The 21,397-nt window shown below is 39.6% G+C and overlaps 1 long non-coding RNA gene across 1 annotated transcript in view; it reads left to right on the forward strand.

Moving 5' to 3' along the window:
• The window catches only part of LOC113240754 (uncharacterized), a 500,727-nt gene that overhangs the window by 249,115 nt on the left and 230,215 nt on the right, over positions 1 to 21,397 (forward strand). Inside the window, exon 6 of the long non-coding RNA XR_003311279.4 lies at positions 3,511 to 3,553. This is a non-coding gene — a long non-coding RNA (uncharacterized LOC113240754). The remainder of the gene's footprint in view (positions 1 to 3,510; positions 3,554 to 21,397) is intronic.

Here is a 21,397-nt window from a genome sequence, read left to right on the forward strand (position 1 = left end):
CCTGACCTTTTGAGTGTGGGCTGTGATGGTTACGTCCCCAAAAATTAGAATACAGCAAAGGTGATGGCATGTCATGTCTCTGGTTGGGTTACAAAAGACTTGGACTCTGTCTTGTTAGAAGGCCCTCCCTTGCTTGCTTAGAGAAAGCTGCCATGGTGGAGAGGCCTGTGTGACGAGGGACTCAGATGGCCTTGCATGAACAGCAGCCAGGTACTGAGGTCCAGATCCACAGCCCTAAGGGAACGGATTCTACCCACAACCTTGTGCAGGTTCTTCCCAATCAAGCCATCAGATGACATCACAGCCCTTGAGATGCTCTGAATCAGAGGATGTAGTTAAGCCATGCTCAGACTCCTGACCACGGAAATGGACATTATAAGTGTATGTTGTTTTAAGTCACTAAAGGTTATGTAATTTGTTACACAGCAGTAGAAAATATTATTTTGTTTATGGTCAGTTTCTCCCCCAACACTAGAATGTAAACTAGCAAAAAAAAAAAAAGAAGAAAGAGCATGTGCTTTTTGTCTGTTTTTCCCCCACCAATGCATTTATCGACCGTATAATCATGCCTGGCACACAGTTATTTGTCCAATGTGCTTGTCATCAAATGAATCAACATGTATTTAGGAATTACATAGTTAAACCATATCCTTTACAAATAAGCTAAAATCATTCATACTTGAGTGAATGTCATCTTTATTAGATTGTATATATACGTACAATATTAGTTTAAACACCTAAATATCAACATATGGATACAAATACACACATACACACACGTATATCACAAATACATGCATATAAGTTGAATGTGAATACAAATGTTTTCACTTTGCGCATGAAAGAACAAGGGCAACAGAGGCATTATTCGAGAACTCAGGTGGCGTTTCACTTCTTATTGTTCTGTTTCACATCATATGGTCTCTGTTTCCAGAGAGTAGCTATGTCTGTGGAAGCCCAATTAGTGGATGTGGAAACTACTTTGCCTTCAAAGGCAGTGCCTTCAAAACACAGGCTGTCCATCTTGATGTTTAAATGCCTTCCCATGAAATACCTCTCTGTGGCATTTCTCCTCTCATTCATCGTATTCTTCAGCTGCAGGATTTCTCTTTGTTTCTTTTTATGATTTCTTTTTTTTTTTTTTAATGATTTTTTATTATATTATGTTAGTCACCATACAGTACATCCCCGGTTTTCGATGTAAGGCTCGATGATTCATTAGTTGTGTATAACACCCAGTGCACCATGCAGTATGTGCCCTCCTTACTACCCATCACCGGCCTATCCCATTCCCCCACCCCCCTCCCCTCTGTAGCCCTCAGTTTGTTTCTCATAGTCCATAGTCTCTCATGTTTCATTCCCCCTTCTGATTACCCCCCCTTTCTTTATCCCTTTCTTCCCCTACCGATCTTCCTAGTTCTTAAGTTCCATAGATGAGAGAAATCATATGATAGTTGTCTTTCTCTGCTTGACTTATTTCACTTAGCATTATCTCTTCCAGTGCTGTCCATGTTGTAGCAAATGTTGAGAACTCGTTCTTTCTGATTGCTGAGTAATATTCCATTGTATATATGGACCACAACTTCTTAATCCAGTCATCTGTTGCAGGGCATCTCGGCTCCTTCCACGATTTAGCTATTGTGGACATTGCTGCTATGAACATTGGGGTGCATATGGCCCTTCTCTTCACTACGTCTGTATCTTTGGGGTAAACACCCAGTAGCGCAATGGCTGGATCATAGGGTAGCTCAATTTTTAACTTTTTAAGGGACCTCCACACTGTTTTCCAGAGTGGCTGTACCAACTTGCATTCCCACCAACAATGTAGGAGGGATCCCCTTTCTCCACATCCTCTCCAACAATTGTTGTTTCTTGCCTTGTCTATTTTTGCCATTCTAACTGGCGTAAGGTGGTATCTCAGTGTGGTTTTGATTTGAATTTCCTTGATGGCTAATGATTTTGAACATTTTTTCATGTGTCTGTTAGCCATTTGTATGTCTTCATTGGAAAAGTGTCTGTTCATATCTTCTGCCCATTTTTTGATTTGTTTATTTGTTTCTCGTGTATTGAGTTTGAGAAGTTCTTTGTAGATCTTGGATACCAGTACTTTATCTGTAGTGTCATTTGCAAATATCTTCTCCCATTCCGTGGGCTGCCTCTTAGTTTTTCTGACTGTTTCCTTGGCTGTGCAGAAACTTTTAATCTTGATGAAGTCCCATAAATTCATTTTATCTTTTGTTTCTCTTGCCTTTGGGGATGTATCATGAAAAAGGTTGCTTTGGCCGATGTCGTAGAGGTTGTTGCCTATGTTCTCCTCTAGAATTTTGATGGATTCCTGTCTCACATCGAGGTCTTTCATCCATTTGGAGTTTATTTTTGTGTATGGTGTGAGATAGTGGTCAAGTTTCATTCTTTTGCATGTAGCTGTCCAATTTTCTTTTTATGATTTCTATCCCTCTGTTGAAATTCTCATTTTGTTTGTATGTTGTTTTCCTGATTTCATTGAATTTTCTGTGCTTTCTTGTAGCTCACTGACCTTCCTAAAACAACTATTTTGAATTCTTTATTGGGCAAACCTCAGACCTCCATTTCTTTGGGGGTCCGTTACTAGAAAATTATTGTGTTCTTTGATGGTGTCATGTTTCCTTGATTTTTCATGTTCCCCAAAGTGTTGCACAGCTGTCTTTACATTTGAAGAAGGATTCACCTCCACCAGTCTTTACTGACTGGCTTTGGAAGAGAAATAGCTTCTATCAGTCCTGCTAGAGATGCTGAGGCTTCCTCAGGCCTTTTCTGTGAATATGCCTACTCCACTTCCTGTTCCTTGACCCTTCTCTTGACCCAGGCTGGGTGCCTACAGCCTGTTCTAGCTCTCTGGGTGGTCCTGAAAGCTCAAGTTTGTGTGCTGTCTTTCAGTGCCACAGAGTTGGGCCAGCTTTCTGTGTGTGCTTATTAGCCTTCTGCAAAGTCTAACTCTGGCCGCTGTCAGGGGTGCACACAGGGAGCTACTGTGATGTGGGTGTGTGGGTGAGGTGTACAGAGCATTAGGGGTACCCATGGGCCAGCTGGGGAGATGGACTCATGAAGTGCCCCAGCAGCTGGCTCATTTGCAGGCTTTCTGATAGCATCTGTAAAGTGGTTAGTAGGCTCTGCATCCCTTCTATGCCCCTTGAGAACCCCAGCCCCTGCTCACCTGGCAGGGGGATAGTGTGATCACAGGAGCCCTGGCTGCTCTTCTGTCATCTGCTCCGTGCCTCCCACTCATGCAGCTCATCACAGTACTCTCGGTGGGGCAAGAACGAGATGGGCCTCTTCGGCAGTGTCCCGCACGGCTGAGGAAGCTGGGTGCTCTCTCACATGCTCTCACTTTCCCCCCTGGGAGAAATCACAGGCCAAGAAGCGCTCCTTTGGGACTGAGGTATGCCACCTTAAAGGATGACGTGGGTAAAGTCAAACTGTCCCTCTTAACCCTCTTCATTGTCTGATCTTGGATCTTTTTTTTTCTTCCAGTGGTGCGCCGGAACTTCTCCGCTGGACTCCCGGACTTCTAAAGGTACTCTCATCTGAAAGATTGTCAGAGTCAGTGTTCCTTCTAGGGAAGGTGGCAGAAAACTCCTATTCTGCCATTTTGCTGACATCGTACTCTCATGTTTTTCTTACCTGCATTTATGAGTTTAGGATTATGATTTTCTATTGACTATTTACACCTGATTTTAGCATGTTTGGGCCAAGGGCTTCTCTTTCCATGTCCTAACCAGGAATTGGCACATTATTTTTCTGTAAAAGGCCAAATAGTACATATTTTCCACTTTGTGGGCCATATGGTTTCTGTCCCAATTACTTAATTGAAACATGAAGGCAGCCACATCTATATAGATGTGAACTCATGGGTGTGGTTGTGTTCCAGTAAAGCTTTATTTACAAGAAGTGGTGGGCTGAATTTGGCCCATGGGCCACAGTCTGCTGACCCTTGCCTCAATCTGTGGCATGTTCCCTGGCCTGATTAGCTCCCTGCCTAACCCCACTCAGGTAGAAGGATGTGTATAAAAGAGCTAAATTACAGCTATTTGCTTTGGGCTGTGGTAATTTACCAGGGAGACTCTTGGGGAAGTATAAAATGCAGACACATTGTGGTTCATATCATGCCTTATGACTTCATAGCTGTAGGACGGTCTGTGCATTCATTAATCCCTCGGTGTGCACATGTTGATGGTAATATTGTTAATCATAGATAGTATTTTCCAGTATGTTTCCTGGTGAAGGAGTGAGGCAGGAGCCAAAGGGATAGGTTTGAAGCTGACTGTGCAATCATCCTAGGAATGGAAATTCAGGGTTGAGCAGAAGATGAAGGAAAGAGAGCGTCTGGTGTTTGAAATGACAGATCATGTTGAGTTGATATTCAAATCCCCCGTCATAGCTCTAGCTATCGCTTTTGAAAATCATTGATCAAAACTGTTTGAGGGAAAATGCCATTGTTTCTCTTGCCTTTGTATTCTGTTAATTTCATAGTTCTGGGTCATGCCCTAGAATATCCTTAATCAATATTTGCCTATTTGCAGAGGGTTTCATTTCTTATTCCTCTGTGAGGCTGATTTGAAATGACTCCAGACATCCTGTGACCATCAACTGCCCATTTTTCTTTTCAACTAGGTAACCTGGAACTGTTTTCAAGCCGTACAATAGGTCAGCTTCCAATTTCTAGCTGTCTCTGGAAGTCTTAATTATTCATTGGCATTTGTGGAATTTGTAGCATGATCTTTAATTATCTTTCCATTATGATGACATGTTAGATGGCTTTGGGGTAATCTTTTCCGAAGAAGTGAATAATTAATTTTCTCCGATTGTGGAGGTACCGACCTGGAGTATGGAAGCTGTATTTGTGTGGTGGAAATCTGGCTTTGCAGCTAGAGGGCTCTCTGTGTTCGAATCTGTAGTTCTGCCTTCATACTGTGATCTTGGCCCCATTGCTTAATCCCTCTGAGAATAAAATCGTGCATGGAAAAAATGGGACGAATAATTCCTTCCTTTTGGGACAGCTTTAAGAGTAGGAACTAATGTAAAAAAAGCTACTCACACAATGCATTGCACAGAATACTTGCTCAATAAATGAAAAGTAGTATTAAAATGAGAAAATATGAGTGGAATTGTAATAAGAAAACATACGTTGTACTACTGGCTGAGTGCTGAAAATTCTTGATATACTTAAACAAAAATGGTGCAGTGTGGCCATTAAATTAAGAATTATTTTGAGGGATCCTGAGTGGTTCGGTTGGTTAAGCAGCCGACTCTTGATGTCAGCTTAGGTCATGATTCCAGAGTCCCAGGATTGAGCTCTGTGTCTGGCTCAGCTGGAGTCTGGTTGAGATTCTGTCTCCCTCTTCCTCTGTCCCCTCCCCTCACTTGCACACTCTCTCTCAAACAAATCAATAAATCTTCCAAAAAAAAAAAAATCACATCAAAAGCAACTTTTTAGTTCATGCTAATGAGACGAAGTGGAGGATAAGGTAGGAGAATATAAATAACTATAATTGTCCATTATTTCTAATTTGCATTGACCAGTCATCAGTTGTCTTTTCAGTAGGGTTGTGCTGACTAATAACAGTAACAAACTTTATTACTTCAGTTCCTTTCTGTGCTCGACTTTGGCCAAGTCCCGAGGAGTAGAGCTCTTGCTCTAAGTGGGACAGGGGGTTCCTGCTAGAATACCCATCTGTCGTTAATAGTTAGCCTTTGAGCACGTGAAAAGCAGGTTCTTTTCCCAACATGTGATGGCAGCTTGCATGGCTTTAAGGTGACTACACAATAGCAGTTATGGGACAAATTACCTAAACTCCCTGAGTTTTAATTGTGTCATCTGTGCAACAAGAAGGTGTGGTTCTTTGGGCCTCTGAAATCTTTCGTCAGCTCTAATATTCTGTAATTCCAAGGCATTTCTACTGCTAGAATCAGAAGTACTGGATTTTTCTCCCCAAATGCCCATTTCAAGACTCAAACCAAATTTCATCCTTGCTGAGACAAGGCCTGGAATATCTGACCTAGTTACCCACCTCCCTGCTGTTATTTCAGCTGATAGCTGCAATTATTCAGATAGTGCAAATTCATCACAAATATTCTTTGACTAAAGTCATGCTAGAATTAATTTCCCAGCCATTTGAGATGGTTTAAAACACTGTAGGCTAGGGTGCATTCATTAAGTACTATAATTGCATTTAGATCAGTCACTATTTGTCTTTCCCCCTATTTTCAATAGAAAACAAAGAGTTCTCTCTCCGCTCTGCCCTTCTTCCTTGTGCCTTCTTTAAAATTTTGGTCTGGCAGCTGCGGAATCCGTATGGCGGCAAGTTTCTGATTCCTGCAGCTGCTGGCTGTGTGCTTCCCAAAGCTCTGGACTATGAACTTAATCCAAGATCTTTGTTGTTTCCATAGCAACCGGGACAGCTACAGGTCCGGCATTTTGGAAAAGGAGAGAGTGGATATGTATGTTACATAATAGATCTGTGTGCTTTTGAAAACATTCATTCTTTTTTTTTTTTTTAAGATTTTATTTATTTAGGGGCACCTGGGTAGCGCAGTCAGCTAGACGGCCGATTCTTAGTTTTGGCTGGGGTCGTGATCTCATTGTTGTGAGGTTGAGCCCACATTGGGATTCACACCCAGTGCGGAGTCTGAGATTATTCTCTCTCCCTCTGCCCCTACTGCTTATGCTCCCTCTTTTTCTCTCTATCAAATAAGTAAAATCTTTTTAAATAAAAACATAAAAAATAAGTAAATAAAATCTTTATTTATTTGAGGGAGAGAGATAGAGCATGAGTGCAGGGGGAGGGGCAGAAGGGGAGGCAGGGCGAAAATCTCAAGCAGACTCCCCAATAAGCACAGGGCCCAGGTGGGACTCGATCTCTCCACCCTGAGATCATGACCTGTGTCAAAACCAAGAGTTGGATGCTCAACCAACTGAGCCACCCAGGTGTCCCCTGAAAACATTTATTCTGAATTCTGGAAAATCACATAAAATATTAGCATATCAAGAGGACCTGGTTTGGGGAGACAGTCACGGAATCAGTTAATAAATGGGATATTTCCATTCTCTCAAGAATTTCTTTGTAGTATAAGCCACGTTGAACATGAGCAAAGTACACCTGTGAATTTTGTCCAGTTGTATTCTTCTAACGCCCTAGTGTTTAAAGATGGGCCCTATAGTTGTGGAAGATAAAGCATTTTCTACCTACTTCTCACTGATTATTGTGAGTGACCTACTGAAGGCTGTTGAAGCCTTTGTGCCTATCAGTGTTAATGCTTCTTCCTGCATTCTGACTATGGTTTGTGCTAGTATGGAACTTTCTTTCTATTCCTACCTTTGGATTATAAAGAAACAGTCAAAATACTGAGGTTTTCATACCCATTTTCCAGATCATTTTGTATCAAGTAGACACTATTTAAAAGGTATTTCATATTTAGAGGAAGCTCTCCAGAATTATGATAGAAGTGTTTATGGCAGGAGACTTGATTTGGATCGTACTGAAATTTTCTAGATGTATCCTGTGTGCCAAGCTCTGCCAAGGCCACTGCTTTGTAATCAATCTCCTAACCCTGCCACCCTGTGAAGTAGGCAGGACTGATTGTCAGCTGATGTCTCTTGGCGTGGCTCACTATGGTCTATGGCCAGTGTGAGTTGTTGGTGACCCTTTTCATTGGTTGGTACTCACACAAGGCTGGTAGTTAAATATTTCGAATATCACACTTGGAAAGAGTTGTTAATATCCCTCTCTTTCAGAATCTAAAGAAACATGCAAATTTACAGAAAATACTCTTGTAGAAGGGTAATCTTTTATAAATGACTAAACTATTTAGATTCTCTTTTTAAATTCAGTTAGCTGTGCTGTTTCAGTTATACATTTTTGAGAGCCATATTGCATAAAGAATTTATGTAACTTTTACCTCTATACCCAACATTTAAAGACAAGGGTGTTTCTGTATTTTCACATGAATACAACCCACAGACTACTGGGGAATATATATTTTTTTCTCTTTTCTCTTCATTATCATGCGTGGTTACATTTAGAAGCAATTTAAGAAGATTTGTGACAAGACAGGTGAGCAAGATTTTGTGCTATTGATCAAATGTCCATGTGAGGACGTGTTATAATAGTGACAGACAGGTAATCTATACATTCAGACTCATGGAATGTATTCTGTTCTCCAAAGAAATTGGGCCAAGATGTTTGCCACAACCCCATTTGCTGAACGGCTGAAATGCAAGCTGATGAGTACAGTTAGAGAACATAAATTGATCCTCCGATTTAAAGGAAGAATGGATTCAATTGTCTCATTGAGAACATACGCATTGTGCTTCCATTTATAAATTTAGATTTTGGCTTGATCATTTTATTTTAAAAGCACAATAGGACTTGGAGAGTTCTTGCGAGCCACTTTCTCCATGCCTGACAAGTGGATAAAAATATGTAATAAATCCAATTGCTCTGAGATGGAAAAGAATGTGCAAATCATTAGTATTTTTAGAAAATCATTATACTTTAAACTCCTCACATGCCTTTGTCAAGTGAATACAATTCACAGACGATGTTAAGGCAATTTAAACACAGCAGTTTTTGGTGAAACTATATTTAAGATGGAATCTATAAAAAATGTCCAAAATGGCTAGTTACTTGCTCTCAGATTATAAAACTAGGGTTTATATGCTAAACATAAAATTACCCTAAAACCTTTAACACTAACTTTCAAACCTTCAGCATAGCCTTGTGAAGTGTGGTTGTCATTTAGAATGTGTACAGATCCTTTTCCTGTCTGCCATTTCTCATCGCTGAAGAGCGGGAGATGCAGCCTGGCATTTGAGTCTGGAAATTCACAATTCAGAAAACTCAAGGGGGAAACTCACTTAGAAATAAAATATTCATTTATGTTTTTATTGCTCATTACCTTAAACTGTGCCTTTGATGCATAATGTTAACGTGATGATTAGTGACTCTAGTTAGCCTTTCCTATAAAAGAGGAAGAAAAAAGTAAATTTGTGATGAAGTTTAGCACCAAAGAGAGCTGTATTCTTCACCGTCCCACATTTACTGACTCCCTCAAGTGCGAAGAAACTGAGGAATCAAAGGATACACTTTGGGGAAAAAAGCAATTGCTGAAATGTGTATATGTAGACTTATTTGCATATGTATTTTATTTTGGAATGGGACTATCAGGAAATTATATGCTGCTATAAGTGACCTACAGAGAGCGTTTCTTGTGCGCAATACCCGGTACACCTCGAGGAAGTGGGTGTTAATAGTCGACATGAGGGAAGTAAAGTGTGTTGAAGGATAGGAGTGCATCACAAATGGGTAAAAGGAGGAAGTTAGTGGAAAATTGAGGCCCTCAGTAGTGACATTAGAAAGCACGGTCATAAGGGGACTGAGCGGAGACAGAAGCTGATGTCCTCTGCTGTGGTCACTGGGGAGCCAGGTCTATCAGGAGGGAAAGCAATGGAGGGGGTAAAGCCTGGTCAGGACTCAGACTGCTATCAGTCTATCCTCAGTAAGTCCAGGATGATACGGTCAAGGGCTATTACATGTTCAAGTCTATTGCAAACCCGAAACGCTTTGCTTAGTGGATTTCTGTTTTGGTTTTCCAAAAACGTATTTTGATTTTTTTTGTTTTTTTACTGACAACTCTCAAGGTTTTTCTTTTCTTTTTTTTTTAATTTTTTTTAAAGATTTTATTTATTTATTCGACAGAGATAGAGACAGCCAGCGAGAGAGGGAACACAAGCAGGGAGAGTGGGAGAGGAAGAAGCAGGCTTCCAGCAGAGGAGCCTGATGTGGGGCTCGATCCCGGAATGCCGGGATCAGGCCATGAGCCGAAGGCAGACGCTTAACAACTGTGCCACCCAGGCGCCCCTCTTTTTTTTTTTTTTTTTAAATCATTATAAGAACACTTAACATGAGATCTACCCTCCACACATTTTAAGTGCACAGTCCACTATTGTTAACTATAGGCACAATGTGGTAAGGCAGTACTCTAGAACTTACTCATTTTATAGAACTGAAACTCTATGCCCATTGAAAAACAACTGCCCATTTTCCCTCTCCCCCAGGCCCTGCTAGCCCCGATTATTCTACTCACTGCTTCTACGTGTTTGATTACCCTAGGTACCTCTTATAAGCAGAATCATTCAATATTTGTACTTTTGTGAATGGCTTATTTCATTTAGCATAAGGTCCTCCAGGCTTATCTATGTTGTCACAAATGGCAGGATTTCCTTCTTTTTAAAAGGCTGAATAATATTCTGTTGTATGTCTGTATCACATTTTCTTTTTTAAAAAAAGTTTTTATTTATTTACTTATTTATTTGACAGAGAGAGTACAAGCAGGGGGAGCATCAGACACTGAGGGAGAGGGAGAAACAGGCTCCCCGCTGAGCAAGGAGCCTGACGTGGGGCCCGATCCCAGGACCCTGAGATCATGACCTGAGCCAAAGGCAGACGCTTAACCGACTGAACCACCCAAGCGCCCCTCTATCACGTTTTGTTCACTCGTGCATCTATTGGTGGGCATTTAGGTGGTTTCTATATCTTGTCTTCTATATCATGTTGCAGTAAACACGAGAGTGTAGATATCTCTTTGATATCTGGATTTCAGTTCTATTGGATATGTACCCAGAAGTGGGTTTTTTGGATAGAGACTCAGAGTGGGATTGCTAGATTATATGGCAGTTCTTCATAAAAAATTTAACTTCCGTACTGTTTTCCACTGTGGCTGTAGCATTTCACATTTCCATCAACAGTGTACAGGGTTCCCATTTCTCCGCGTCTTTGCCAACACTCGTTATCTTTTGTTTTTTTTGATAATAGATATCCTAGCAGGTGTGAGGTGGTATCTAACTGTGGTTTTCATTTTTCATTTTCCTGATGCTGTCATATTGAGTACCTTTTCATATTACCTGTTGATAATTTATATGTCTTCTTTGGAGAAATGCCTATCCCAGTTCTTGACCCACTTTAAAATCAGGTTATTTTTTAAAAATAAAAAAAATAAAATTAGGTTTTTAATTCTTGAGTTGTAGGAATTTCTTTTATATTGTAGATATTAATCCCTTATCAAATACTTGGTTTGGAAATATTTTCTCTCAATTCACTAAGTCACCTTTTTACTTTTTTGGTTTTTTCCTTTGCTATGCAGAAGCTTTTTACTTTTATATAGTTCTTCTTGTCTATTTTTGCTTCTGTTGCTTGTGGTTTTCATGTCATATTCAAGAAATCATTGCCTACATATAGTCACTGCATTGTGTACCTGAAACTAATGTAATGTGTGTCAACTATAGTTCAACTAAAAAAAAAAAAGAAAAGAAAAGAAAAGAAATTATTGCCTAAATCAGGGCCATGAAGTTTTATTCTAGGAGTTTTATAATTTCTGACCTTACATTTAAGTCCTTAATCCATTTTGAGGATGAGTTTTTGTGAGTGGTGTGTGGTGGGGATCTAATTTCATTTATTTACATGTGGATGTCCAGTTTTCCCAGCACCATTTTTTGAAGACATCTCTCAAGTTTTTCAAGCAAATATATGGAAGTAATTATAACGCTAAGGTTCTTAGCTCCTGAGTAGACTGGCTGTATTACACTATCATCATCTGAACGGTGTGCTGGGAAGTGCCTGTTCTCTGGGCATACACACACACATAAATACATCTCACACACGCACAGCACACATACACACTCTCAAGGCAACCTGTCATATATGCTTCTAGCTGCTGGGACAGCCATACAGCATTAGCTCCAAAACCGGAGGCTTTCTTTCTTCCTTGCAGAAGATAAAATTTTTCCCCTCTTTAAAAATATATACTATCATTCATTAAGTCTGAGGGTTCTTCTTTACTCTATAATGGAATAAAGAAGCACACACTCTTTCATTTCTTTGCTGTGCCCTCTGTCCAAAACAGAGAGACACTTTGTTTTGAGGATTTTTATGCTAATAACTTTAGGGATTTAGAAAAATTGATAAAACATTAGAGAATATACTGTTTCCGGTCTCTTTAAATGTCATCAATTCTTGCTTTCTTTGGGGTTTCTTATGATTCCTTTGTTGGAATGCTTAATGGAAATATTCAGCTTCGCAGTTTTATTATTGAGAGGTTACAGTTTCTCAAATGTACTTTTCCTTCTGGCTCTTCTTTAGTTATAATTAAAGAATAAATGTATACTGATGAACAAAAGTATCTCAGTATTTCAAATGGGCAATTTATATCTCTGGACCCCAGGCTAGGTCATTCCTTTGTGGTGGTCATTAGGTCATAGTTATTCTGGTTTTCCTCTATTTCTGGGCACTAGGTAGGATTTTGGGCATGGTGATGTGACACAGTTTGGCCAATAAAATTGATTGGAAAAAACATGACTCACTTCTGGGGTATTCAAGCCAGTGCATGATTCATAATGTTCCTCTCCTCTCCTCTCCTCTCCTCTCCTCTCCTCTCCTCTCCTCTCCTCTCCTCTCCTCTCCTCTCCTCTCCTTCCTAAATGATCATAAAGATACCTGCTATTACGGAGTCTCCATCAACCTGGGTCCTCAAGTGACCTTAATGAGTAGAGCCCTCTGTGTTGGTCAGGGCACATGAGTAAATAACAAAGTCTTGTATGTACTCAGTAGAATTTTAGGGTTACTTGTTATTCAGCATAACTTAGTCAACCTGACTGATACATCAGTCTATGGCAACTTTCTGTCCTTGTGGAGAATGCTGTCACATGCCTCTCAGATTCCCTTCAGGACGAAGGCACTCATTTCCACACCTGTTGGGAATGTTGACAGCTCCATCCCTCTCTGGGAAATGTACTTGGTGAGACAAACACTGGCTCAAGTCTTCTGTGCTCCCTGAGAACAGTTTGACAGTTTGGCAGTTTGGCAGTAGAAATGCCTGTCCCCTTATTTCAGTTTAGAACAACTCTAAAGGGCCATTCTAGCTCCAGTTCCCATTGGATCGGTGGAGACCTTGACTAGCTACATCACAGCTCAGGTTTTTGTTACTCTCACCTTGGTAGATCGTTTCTGAGATTGCTCCTGACTCGACTCCTTGCATGCACATTTCCATCTCAGGGTACATCTCCTCAGCACACTGAACTAAGAAAGTCCCATATAGGAATCATCAAATTTGGTCATAATTTTCACACTCCCTAATGATGAAAACACTGTGTAAGGAAAGGCTGACTTTACATAATATACTAAATAATCACATTGATCTTATATCAGTTAAGATGAAGCTTTATGGTGCACAGTTTACGTGAGAACAGTTTTCTTTATCTAAATGATGCCATCACTGAGCATTGGACTCTTTGGCTCTTGGTTGAGCCACGTAACAAACCAGGTTAAGTGGTGATATTATGTTAGTACTGGCCAAGCTGCTCTGTAAATGGAGCTCAAAAGAGAAAGACAGATTTAAAACATAGCATGAGGAGAGTTTTGGGTGTGATGCAAAGAAGGATTTTCTAGTGGATGTGGATCATGAACTTTGCAAGAGGTTTTGTGAGTACTCTTGAAATCACGTTTCTTTGGAACATTCAAACTTAGGGAGAAAGTCATCTGTCCTTCTGTATGCAGTAACTTTGAAAAAAAATGAAAAGACCTTAATGAGTGGCCTTCTGAGAGTAACTCCAGAATTAGAATATCAGTTTATAGGTAATATGTCTCCATTTTGGCATATTCTGTAGGAATGGATTTCGGCTTAAATCAATGGGAAGCCCTTTCACTTGAAGTGACTTCCAGCTACAGTTCCTACAATGACTCCTCTCTGCTTCTCACCCTGTTTCCTCTGAAAACCAATAGCTAACCTAGCACCATAAGTTATGAGCAGTTTCCACTAATTTCACCTGATGGAACTAGCTAGAATGCCACAAATCTGTTGGTTCACGTGAAAGTAGGTGTAAAGATCTTTCTTTCTTTTGCTACTTCCTGTCTCACAGGTCAGAAGAGCAAAGCCTCCAAAGCAAAGACTGACTTATATCTTTTAAAATTAGCTGCTGTAAACTCTCACTGTTTTGTTTGGAAATTGGACTTAAGAAACATTTGCAGGAAGAGGATTGGATGGGAGCTGGTGGTTGCAGGCAGTATCCTGGGATGAATAACCACCATAAATGGAACAGGAAAGCAGCGGAGGGTTGTAGTTGTTCATGGATTCCTTTGGTACAGACTGGGGATACTGCAGTGGTGGAACCCATTTCAGGATCTCATTTCAGGAGTGCAGGCAAGTGATAAATTAATGTTTGCTATCCATTAAGATTCAAACTAGGAGCTATGTTTAGCAGCCAGTTGATCTCAATATAAATAAAAGAATGGAATTCGAAAAATAGTCCAAATGAATATAGAGTGAAGATGAGTGTAATCCATTTGGGGACAGAAGCCACAAATGGGTAAATCTCTTTTATATAAGTAAATAAGAACAAAACAAAGCAAAACAAACAGAGCCTAGGGGAGCAGCTGTAGAATAAAAAGCAGTATCATCCTGAAAACTCAGAAGGAGAGCGAGCTTCTAATATTAAGCAAATCCAGAAATATGAAAGAATTCTAGGAAACTACTTGGAATCCAAAATATGATGCAAGGCAATGAGCCAGAGAATGAAGCCCTAAGAGGAAAATAGGGTAAGATGAACAACCAAAGGGTAACATGAGGAAACAAGATGGCCGAGATAGGAAAGGAATGCAAGGAAGTAAAAGATGCAAAAGCAGAATTAAAAATGGGCTTCAGAGGCAGTTGGGATTGCTTTGAGGGGAAAAAAGAAAAAAAAATAATTGAAAAATTTCTGTAGCTTAAAAAAAAGTACTAAGAAAATGGGTTGACAGTTTATGTCCTTAAGAAGAAAGAAAATTATCTGTAAAGCATGAAGAATTCAGTGAATTTCCATCAATATATGCAACCCAGTATCCTTTTTTTTTTTTTTTTTCCCAACTGTGTGGGGCTTAAACTCACCACCGTGAGATCAAGACCTAAGCTAAGATCAAGAGTCAGATACTTAACCAACTAAGCCACTCCGGTGTCCCTTTCCTTTCTTTTTTAGGTGACATAGCCCTTCATTTATTTTGGGAGCTCTCCTACCTGGGGTTGTCAATCAAATGAAACTTTGTCACTCAGTGCAAAATTGACCTTGGGATTCAACCTCATCAGTTATGATAACCATCCTCTGAACAGAGCTGAGCACGTGACCCATGCCAGCCCTGGACCTTCTTTCAGGCTGTCAGGACAAAGATATTTGTGTGTGACAATAATTTGTGTCTGGAGTTGTTGACAGCCATCTTTATTTCTATGTAGAAAATTTGGGAATAAAGGTAGAATTAAAGAGGATAGAAGTGGGGATAGTGTGACAGTCTCAGTGATGTGGTATGACCCTGAGGGCAGCTGCTGTTTGGTCTTTCAGTATATGAGTCAGTATTTCTTTTTTAATTATACTAAGTGAATTGGGTTTTTGTTGCTTGTAACTGAAATAAGCTCATATAATCTCTGAAAAAGTATGTTGTCAGAAGATAATAGAGAAGCACCTACAGATTTTCAAGAAAAAAAGTGTTTATAATTTATGAGTGTTACACCAAACTAAGTTGACTTTCCCAAGTGTGAATTTTGGGGAAAAGGCATTCTTAGATATATAAGGATTCAGAATATATGGCACCTGGGAATTTGTCCTAAACAAATGCTTGATGTCTTAGTCCAATTTATGGGCATTGATTCAAACCGCAGAACCTGATTTGGTTCCCAGATCTGGTTGACCAGCTGCCCTCCATCTACTTCGAGAAGAGTTGGATTACGCTTTGTGCCCACAGCTTCCTCTGAGAAGGTCAGAGGTGGTCATCCTTGTTATAACATGAGTTTATGTCACCAGAGTTGCTTAGACCAAGGATGGAGGATTTACCCAGATGGAATGATGGGTGCTTGATTTACATCTCTGCCCACAGTCAGCCCTTGGCTAGGTAATAATGGGCTTACTATGAGATAGCATCAAGAAATCTGAATATGATACATTCAGAAACAGTTGGCACACAAAGGTACACTCACTCAGAGAAAGCTCTATACTGATTGAAACCATCTTTTTCTTTTCATTCTTATTTTTTTAAGTTTTTTAATTCGAAAGGTTAACAATAAACATTATTTACAAAGTTATGCCTGTTGATTTGTAAAATTTATGCAATTTTGAATATACCATATCATCATCATACTTAGAAATTTTCATTCATATATATAGATATATTCACAGCAAAGATTAACTACATCCAAACACTAACACTATGGTCTCTGTTTTTCTACTTTTTGGTATTTTTCCAATTTCCATAAAATTACACTAAAAAAAAGTTTTTAAAAAGATAGTCAGCTGAAGATGAGAAATGTCCACCCAGGTAATACCTGACAACACTCAGTTTAGGAGCAGACCTGGATTCTGGCCACGTGGCCTACTAGGAGTGGGCCTGGCTTTGTCTTTCTGTCTTGAGAGGATCAAGGAAATAGGGACGTCTTGGCATAGAGATGTGCATTGGGCTTTGCCAAAAATGCAAGTCCTCCTTGTGATGTCTCTGCTGATTAGTGAGGAGAAGCTGCCATTCTTTTTAATTACTTTGTCGTCTCAGCACTGTCTGTGGATGGTGTATAATTACCCAACTATATGGATGAGTAATTATGATCTTTTGCTAAACTATGCTAAGTTTAGTTATCATCATGGAAATCCAACACATGGGGATATTTTGCAATATTTCTAAGTGTAAAAATAACCTCAATTAACTAAGAACCGTTTGAGTATTTACACACTTTCTTGATCCCATACGACCTGTTTGTGATCCAAATAGTGTGTCAGGGCCTTACCCTCAAGCTAAGGAAATTGATGTAATTGGGGTGACAGACTGATACAGATTATCTAGTGTAGCATCAGTCACACAAATGAATACGTAGTTGAATTGTATAGCTTCTTTGAAGCTCTGGACATTATAGAAGTGCAGAGGGAGCGATGTGACAAAGCTGTGTGTGAAACTCAAATACCAGTAAACGGAGTTAGAGAAGAAAGAGTTGCCCGTGGGCATGCACACACCACAGTCAGCTCAGGGATCTTCGTGTGCAGCCAGGATGCAGTGCAGGCAAAGTCTGTGCCCATGTCTGTGTTTCTATTTTGTACTAACTTCCAGATGGCTTACTGCCTGGGCATCAGCAGTTCCTGTCGTGTGGCTGAGGTAGAAGTGGTCATACTGGCGCAGGTCCGAATGGATGGATAGGACACCTCCTACCATGGGTCCTGGTGCTTCTTCCTTTCTGCACAGTAAACACCCAATATCAGACTTAATGAATCAGAAAGTTAAAGAGAGATCAGTTTTTTGGCTGATGACCATTTCAAATGTTAAAATTTTTTAACGGATTTGATGATCTTTGCACAATTACCAACTGCTGAAATCTTAACGATCCAAGGAAGACGAGAGTCTTCCTATCTTCTAATTGATTAAAAAAAATGCAGATGCATGTGCTAAGTCATACCTTTCAAAGCTTTGTATTGTGAATACAGTGATGCTTATAAGTCATCAGAAAGAGTTCATGAATAAGATAATTTTTATTGATCAATAATTGTTTAGTCATACAATAAGACAATAAAAAACTACTCCATTGAGCTTATGAAATGAAACTATGGTTTGATTGATTTTTGGTCTCCCCTTCAGTATTGCTTTTTCTGACTCTTGAGTGTAGACATTCTCCAGGAAACTGCCTTTCCGTCCTTCACTTCTTTTTGCCCAGTTTATCGTTTGATGGACTTGGCCAACCCAAGTTTCACATATCTTGGTTGACTCTCCAGTTTTTGTCTATAATTAATTAGTTCAACATGTATCTATAAAATATTATAGCATGCCCACATGTTTTCTAGGTATGGAAGAAACAGCAGTGAACAGGACAGAAGACATGGCTGCCTCTATGATCTCAGTCAAAATAGACCTTGCTGTTGGGGGTGAATAAGGGTGGGAACCTGAGGGTCTTCTGAGGTGTTGGCAATGTTCCGCTTATTGGCAGGGTGTTTGTTACATGGGAGCGTTACTTAGCAAAAATTAATTAGGCTGTATACTAAAAAAAAAAAAAAAAAAAACAACGAAACCCAACAAAACCTTTCTACTGCAGTTTAATATACAGAAAATGCACATACCTAATGTGGCAGTTTGGTAAATTTTCACAAATAAGACAGTCATGGAACCAGCATCTAAATGAAGAAACGCACCTTACTGACATCCAAGTATCACCTCTTTTACTCCTTTCCTGTCACTAACTTCCATTCTGCCTTCAAAAAATATAGATGGTGTTTCTTTTTGCACTTTGTGTATCATGTGGTATGTTCTTTTTTGTATCTGACTTCTTACATTCAGTATTATGTTTGAGATTCATCCAAGCTTTTGCATTGAGGTATATTGTTCATTCTTATCATTGAATAGTATTCCATGGTGTAAATCTAATGCAATTTATTCTCCATTCACAGTTTTGTTGGACATTTGGGTTGTTTCTACTTTTTATCATAATGAATAAAGCTGTTATGAACATATTATACATGGTTTTTTGTTGAACTTACATCAGCATATCTCCTGGGTGTATTCCTAGGAATGGAATAGGATATGTTATAGGGTATGCGTGTGTTCAGTTTATTTGATGGTGCCCAATGGTTTTCCAAAATGACGCAATAATTTATACTCCTAAGAGCATACTAGTGTTGTTGCACATCCTTGCTAACAGTTGGTGTTGTCTGTCTGTTGAGTTTTAGCCATTCTAGTATGTGTAAGCTGCATACTTTTATACTTTCCTATATATATGTTGTTCTTCAAAAAAGAATTTGCTTAAAACAATAACCTCATAGATTTTCATCCTTCTTATAAAACCTTAATCTCCTTTTTCTCTAGTAATACCTCACCATCATTCTTGGCTTCCAGGCTCAACCCATAGAACTGTTTCACTCATTTCATGCTCTCTCTCTCTCCTTATTACATCGATTAAGTAACATCTTATGCAGTCTATTTCCAGTGTATTTCTCAAAGCCCACAGGAGCAAGAATCCACTTTTTCCGGGGGCTCATGGAATGTTTCAAGGAGAAGAGACCGTTGAGTTATACCTCAAAGGACAAATAGGGCTGCTACATAGGCAGAGATATCATAAAGGGATATCTTCAAGGGAAAATTGTGTGTAAATGTGTAGAGGGAATAATGACCTGTCTTTAAGGGAATCATAAGCTTTTTAATATGGCTGAAACCTGGGAAAGGATAAGAGATGAGATTGGAAGGATAGGAGCAGATCATGTATGAGGTTGTATGTAATGCTAATCAATTTGGACTTTATGATTACAAAATGGAGATAACTAGTAATCTTTTAAATAGAGGGACTTGATTGTGCTTTAGCGAGATGGATATCATAACATAATGAAAAATAGATTAGAATGATGAGTCTCTTCTTAGGGAGACCAATTAGGAAACAATTGAAATATTCTCCAGATGATAAATTTTGAAGACCTTAACAAAAGTAGTAGCCATTTATATGGCAAGGAAAAGGTGGATGTGCAGTGTTAAGATAATAGGATTGACGGGAGCTAATGACTGGAAAGGTGATGGAGAAGGAAGATGGTATGATGACTCTGGAATTTTTTGCCGTGGACGGTTAAGGTATAGTGGTACCATGAGTATAGAATGCATCTTAGGGGGTATGAGAGCAGAGAGGAAGAAAGCATAATGCATTGAGTTTGGACTATGGTAGGGTTGACATATTAAAAAAAACCCACCCATTTGGATGGAAAAAGTCCAATATGCAGTTAAAAATATGGTTCTGTAGGCTTAGTAAAGAGATGAACTAGTGGCATATAATAGGTGATTATAGACATCCCATGGGATGGAAAGGACGGATGTGAATGAGGTCCCTCAGAAATAATGAGAGTGAGAATTGAGAGCCTAGGACAGAACCCTGAGAAACACCAATATTTCAGTGGGTAGCAGCCGCATTGGAGCCCATGAGAGAGACTCAAACTAAAACATATTGCGTTGACAACCAAGGGAGAAAAACAGTTTCCAAAAGATGGTAATGGTCAGTGGTGTCAAGTATTGTGGAAAGGTCAGGTAAAACAAGGACCAAAAGCAAGCCATGGTTTTGACAGAAGTAATCGCAGTGGTGTGGTTGAGGTTAAAGCCAGTGAGCAACAGATCAAGAAGAAATCGGAGGTGAAGAAATGAACTTAACAATGATGAACTTTCAAGAAGTTTCTCTCTAAAGAAAGGTGAGAGGGGAATATAAGTAAAGGAATCAAGGGCACATCATTTTATTTCTCTAAAAAATGTCACATAGTCTCAGAGGGATAGCAAGTATTCAAGTGTTATAGGAAAACCTATCATTTCTATTCCCTTTGCTGGCTTGTTATAATGTTTCTTCTTGACTAATGAGCATGAGAGCACCATTTAAACATATTCTTGCTTCAATAATATAAGTTAGATTTCTGAAGTTATATAATCTAGATTCAAATACATACAAATTTCTGGCTGGCTTCTCCTAGAACTAGTGCTTCTATTAAGATATTTTGTGGGGGGGGGGGCGCCTGGGTGGCACAGCGGTTAAGCGTCTGCCTTCGGCTCAGGGCGTGATCCCGGCGTTATGGGTTCGAGCCCCACATCAGGCTCTTCCACTATGAGCCTGCTTCTTCCTCTCCCACTCCCCCTGCTTGTGTTCCCTCTCTCGCTGGCTGTCTCTCTCTCTGTCAAATAAATAAATAAAATCTTAAAAAAAAAAAAAGATATTTTGCGGGGGGCACCTGGGTGACTCAGTCCGTTGAGCACTGGACTCTTGGTTTTGGCTCAGGTCGTGATCTCAGCGTTGTGAGATTGAGCCCTGGGATGGGTGGGCTCTATGCTTAGCGTGGAGTCTGCTTAAGATTCTCTCTTCCTCTGCCCCGTCCCCCACGTGCACACACGCTCTCTCTTTAAAATAAATAAATCTTTAAAAAAAAAGATATTTTGTGGAATATTAAGTTTTCATAACGTAAAGAGGCAGATTTTATACTGACTTATTATATATTGATGATATTATATTGAGAAATTATTTGAATTAAGTGGAATTTTGAAATGTCAAATATAGAGAGAAGGAAACATTGATTAAAAATTTTGACTAGAGGGGTGCCTGGGTGATTCAGTTGGTTGGATATCTGACTCTTGGTTTTGGCTCCGGTCATGATCTCAGGGTCGTGAGATCTAGCTCTGTGTGGGGCTCTGTGCTCAGTGGGGAGTCTGCTTGAGGATTCTCTCCCTCTGTCCTTCTCCCCACTCTCATGTGCACCCTCTCTCTCTCAAATAAATAAATCTTAAAAATTTTTTTTTTACTAGAACCATTTCAGCATTCTAGGGAGGAGGCAGAATCCATATCAAAAAGAAAGCTGCTCTTT

Source organism: Ursus arctos, chromosome Y (genome assembly GCF_023065955.2).
Source record: "Ursus arctos isolate Adak ecotype North America chromosome Y, UrsArc2.0, whole genome shotgun sequence".
Lineage (NCBI taxonomy): Eukaryota > Metazoa > Chordata > Mammalia > Carnivora > Ursidae > Ursus > Ursus arctos.